The sequence below is a fragment of the Podarcis filfolensis genome (genome assembly GCF_964270895.1).
Source record: "Podarcis filfolensis genome assembly, chromosome: 3".
Lineage (NCBI taxonomy): Eukaryota > Metazoa > Chordata > Lepidosauria > Squamata > Lacertidae > Podarcis > Podarcis filfolensis.
Genome location: NC_139606.1, coordinates 6,353,887 through 6,359,670, shown reverse-complemented (window position 1 = coordinate 6,359,670; position 5,784 = coordinate 6,353,887).

The following is a 5,784-nucleotide window of genomic DNA, read 5'->3' as shown; positions in this document are numbered from 1 at the left end:
ACAATATCTGTGGGAGAATTATGGGAGTTCTAGTCTACAGCAGCTGCAGGGCACCATGTTGATTACTCCCAAAAGTGATCACAAAGCCTGGGCAGGGGAGAGAGGGGGCATAAGAGGGGGGAAGTACTGATTTTGAAGAGGAAACAGTTTGCCTCTCAAAAGCCTCCATTCCCAGAGTTTAATTGACCCAAGAAAGAGACAGGTGAGAAAGAGAGGGGAGGTTGTTCAGGAATCATCCTTTCCTGCACCCAATTGTGTCCACGGATTAGAAACCGCCCCAAGCCTTATTGATCCACAATTAACATTGAAAAATATCTAACTATATCATGTCTACATAAATGGAACACAGCGGGCAATTGTCACATGCCGATGTGGCGGCAAATGCTTGTGAAGAAAGATTTCCCTTTGAATTTGCGTCATGTAAGGGCAAAAGCAAGGACATCGGTTTCTGGGAGGGGTAGGGAGAAGAAGAACTGATTGGCTGGGAGTTGCAGACACCACCTCCTTATTCTAGACAGTTCTGTAGATATGAGAGCAAACTGTGACTATAATATAGAGGATTGGGCACTAAATTTCTATTAATTCATAAAAACTAAAATAGAATCCATTAAGAGTAGTTTGGAATTGGTTGAAAGGAGATGTAAATTATCTACTATCATGCTTGAAACGCAGCCCCTAATCATGTTTGGCACCAGGCCAGCTACCATTAAAGTAATTATTTTTAATCATCAGCACTTGGTGACATGAATACTCATATTTGTTGATTTACTGGTGAAAGCACTTTATGTTGTAAATAAAAAAGCAGAGAAAATATACATTTGGGTTTTAGTGTGAATAATAATTATTATGCCTCTGAAAGGCATTTTCTTTTCTGAAGCCAGACTTTTTTTAAAAAAAGGGGGCGAATGAATGTTGAGTCCCTCCTATTATAACTGACAGTGGTTGAGTGGTTCACAATCCTAAACATAATCTCAAATCACATTTGAGGGGCATAGCATGGGGTATGCCAGGGGTGCCATGGCCCCAGGTGCACAATTTTTGAGGGTGCGTGAAACTGGCGCCCTCATGCAGGCACCCCCTGGCACAGCCCAGCTCAGTGGCTCAGCGTGGCCCCATTTTGCTCTGGTGGGGGTGGGGTTGCTCAGGTGGTGCTAGCCGCAAGGACTGGGCTGGTGCACCTGGTTCATGCACACCTGTCTGCCTGCCCTGGGCACTGGCAACCAACACTACATCACTGGCCACAAGAACTATATATGCAGCACAATGAGAGGACCAGGGCATTCCTCTCGGACTTGCTTGCATCGTGCTCCATCCTACATATGCCAAGAAGCCACCCTTGGCCTGTTCCAGAGGGTGGAGAGGGAAAGCAGGACCCTGAACCCAGCAGGAGGGGCCCTGTGAAGATCTGAGGAAGCTAGACAAAACCTGCAACGAAAGAAAGCACCTAGCTGCACTCTAGAATTTTCACTCAGGGGCACCATTCATAGTTAACAATTGTGTGAATGGCTCTTTAAAGGTAAATAACAAGCCACTCCATATTGGGACAAGAGCTTGGAGAGGTGTGTGCGACTTTTACTGTTTGCCCCTAATAAAGATTGGAGCCCTCATGCCGGCTGTTTGCACTGAAAGCAGAGGCTAGAAAGCTCCCGTTAATACTAAAAAGCAAGAAGTGAGAAAAGGGATATACAGTGGTACCTCGGATTATGAACAGCAGCCTAGTTGACGAACTTTTTGGATTACGAATACTTCAAACCCAGAAAGGAGTGTTCCAGGTTGCGTGTTTTTGGGGGGTATACGAATGTACTCCGTTTGGGGGGTGCACTTCCGTTTTGAGTGGCACACTTCCGTTGTCCAGCAGCGGAGAAGGGAGTCATCACGGCGTTTCCCGCAGCTGTGAGGGAGGGAAGCTGCGCACAGCAGTGTGGGGGGCAGCAGTGGATCTGTGTGGATCCCAGTTCAGCTACTGAGTGATTGATTGATTGATTGATTGTGTGACTGCGGAAATGGATAAAAGCCCCCCCTCCAAACAATGACTATCATCAGTGCAGGTAAGAAATTTATTATTATTATTTTTATCATCTACAATACTTTTTTATTTATTTTATAGTACAGTACATTGATTATTGCTTTCATTTTATGGATCAATGGTCTTGTTAGATAGTAAAATTCATGTTAAATTGCTGGTTTAGGGGTTGTTTTTAAAAGTCTGGAATGGATTAATCCATTTTGCATTACTTTCTATGGGAAAACGTGCCTTGGTTTAAGAATGCTTTGGCTTAAGAACGGACTTCCGGAACGGATTAAGTTTGTAAACCAAGGTACCATTGTAGTTACATTTGGCACAGAACTACCCCCATACCTGCTCTATTCTGTCTCCAGAACACATGACAGAATTTCGCTAACATCAGTGGCAATGTGTCCTCTGGTTCTCCCAGTCCTGCCCAACCCACAGCCACAAGTATGTATAGCTCCACAGAGGCAGCAACACCCACACTCACTCACTTCTAGAAACCACTGCTATTTGGAAACACTCTTGCAGATTTAATTCTTGTTATTGTTGTTGTTGTTGTTTAGTCATTTAGTCGTGTCCGACTCTTCGTGACCCCATGGACCAGAGCACGCCAGGCACTCCTGTCTTCCACTGCCTCCCGCAGTTTGATCAAACTCATGTTCGTAGCTTCGAGAACACTGTCCGACCATCTCGTCCTCTGTCGTCCCCTTCTCCTTGTGTCCTCCATCTTTCCCAACATCAGGGTCTTTTCCAGGGAGTCTTCTCTTCTCAGGAGGTGGCCAAAGTATTGGAGTCTCAGCTTCAGGATCTGTCCTTCCAGTGAGTACTCAGGGCTGATTTCCTTCAGAATGGATAGGTTTGATCTTCTTGCAGTCCATGGGACTCTCAAGAGTCTCCTCCAGCACCATAATTCAAAAGCATCAATTCTTCAGAGATCAGCCTTCTTTATGGAATCACTTCATGTATCACTGCCTTGTCGTGGTGAAGGGGCTTGAATAACTCAGAGAAGCTATGAGCTATGTCATGCAGGGCCACCCAAGATGGACAGGTCATAGTGGAGAGTTTTGACTAAACGTGATCCACCTGGAGCAGGAACCGGCAAGTCACTCCAGTATCCCTGCCAAGAAAACTCCATGGACAAAGACAGATTTAATTAGGGCCAAAATAATCCCTGCTGAAACTACATACCAAAGCCATTGACATGCCGAAAACAAACCATTCTGTTTGCTGCCACCAGCATTGCTGTCCCAATAATGGCCTGGTCTGGGAGAAATTCACTATGACAACATGACTATGATACCTTGCATGCATATGCCACCATGCCCCCTCCGATATTTAAGTGGGAAATCTGTAGATCAGACCAGAAGAATTTGTTAGATGCAGCATGCATGGTTGTCCAAATTTCCTTGGTGTCAATTTGCACCATGGATAATTCTGTCTGCATAGCCCATGGTGGTCTAGAGGGGATCAGGTGTGCATCTGTGTTCGCCCGCACACACCGGTGATTTCAGTTTATGAAACCCCTGCTTGTCTCCCAGCCATTCATTCACACACCACACACAGGAGGGATTGTGGCTTTCGCATATGTGGTGTGATCTGCACTGCAAGGTCTCTTGCAGGGACAAAAGTAACCATTTTCTTTTTAGTAGCTGTTCATCAATTTTCCACACTTTTGGTTTTGTGCTAAAAATATGCTAGAATGCTTGACCCATGCAAAAGAGGCCATCAGCTGCACTGCATTTCAAGCCTGGACCCATGTGAATTCCAGTTTGTTTAAACTGCCATTATTTACCAGCTGCTTAGCATCCTTTCAAACAGCATTTGATTGCAGGGCAGAAGGGACAAATCCTAATGACTTTAGCTCAAAATAAAGGAAAAGGACTTTTATTAAAATGTGAGGGATTGCAAAAATTCCCCAACAAGGCTCTGCACTGGCCACAATTCATTGTTGTGTGTTCTCTATACACATTGCATCAAGGTATTCAAGCTGCTCAGTTATGGGTTTTGCACTTACATGGATCACAGCTTCTTAGTGTGCTAGTCCTTCATAAACTACAGTGCTGGACTGTTTGCATAGTGTGTGCTAGTAGCTGGGATTCTTGCACGCTATGAAACATTAGGTGTTTTTTGTTCTGAACTTGAAAGTCATTTTAGGTTCTTAAGGCCTTGAGAGAAAGTACATTCTTAGGATTAGCTTTCCTTTGTAAATTTAAAACACATTAGTAACTCCAAGACCATCAGTTGTATTTAAATTGCAATACAAGTGTGAGTTAAAATAATTCATTATAACCTCATAATAACCAGCAGTGTTATCAACACAGTTCACTTTCAGTTTTGGGTGTCTATATATTTTGTATGCATAGTATTAAAAGCACAATCATATGCCTGTCTACTCAGAAGTAAGCTCTACAGACTTTAAAGGTAAAGGTACCCCCTGACCGTTAGGTCCAGTCGCGGATGACTCTGGGGTTGCACGCTCATCGCGCTCTATAGGCTCGCTCTGTTTGTCCGCAGACAGCTTCCAAATCATGTGGCCAGCATGACTAAGCCACTTCTGGCGAACCAGAGCAGCGCACGGAAACGCCGTTTACCTTCCCGCCGGAGCGGTACCTATTTATCTACTTGGACTTTTGACGTGCTTTCGAACTGCTAGGTTGGCAGGAGCAACGGGAGCTCACCCCGTCACAGGGATTCGAACCGCCGACCTTCTGATTGGCAAGCCCTAGGCTCTGTGGTTTAGACCACAGCGCCACCCGCGTCCCATTCTACAGACTTTATTGGGCTTTTTAAATTAGCCTCCAGCCTCATATCCCTTGATTCTAGGGAATAAATCTCACTCCCCTACCCTATACATTTTAATTTTAATTATTTAAAGGGATATTTACAAATTGCATATTGGCCCCCATCCAACCCACCGGTCTGATTTCAATAGGAAAAGTGTTCTAGATTATTAGTGCCTCTATGCCAAAAACTTTGCTTTGCTTTAGAAACTCAAGAGATACGAGATAACTGGGGGAGAGTCAGGAAGCCTTCTCGAAATGATTGCAGCTGGTGTATAAGGAGCAAGATGGTCCTTCAGGTGAACATGTTTTGTATTACAAAATTACAGATATCCATAAGCAGGGGTGCCGACTTGGGCCCCACGCTGTGGGTGCCCAGCGCCCCCCACCCTGCGCCGCAATGTCATGATGGGGTGGGGCGCATGCTGCAGCACCGTGGTGGTGACTGGACTGGGGTCTGCACCTCTGCCATGAGGTGCAGGCCCTGATCCAGTCACTGATGCATTGCCAGAGCATCAGAAGTTAGGCAGCACTCGGACACAGCGCTGTGGCCTCCCGCCTCCTCTACAGCCTAACGCTGCAACCCACACGCTACAACCGCAGCCCTGGGTGCCCTGGGAGGCCACAACACTGGGCCATGAAGGGGGCAGGAGGCAGGAGGCTGAAATGGTGGGTGGCGTGGGGCGGTGGCTGGGCACCCACAGGCACCCACAATGAAAATATTGTGGGTGCTCAGGACCCTAGGGCCTCCTGGAGATGCTGCGCCTGTTCACAAGCATCTCTCGATATCAAGTGTTTAGTGTTTTTTCTTTCTTTCCTTGCAATCTTATTTTCTACAGCAGGAAACTTTTTGAATATACAGTGGTACCTCTGGTTACGTACTTAATTCGTTCCGGAGGTCTGTTCTTAACCTGAAACAGTTCTTAACCTGAAGCACCACTTTAGCTAATGGGGCCTCCTGCTGCCGCCACACAATTTCTGTTCTCATCCTGA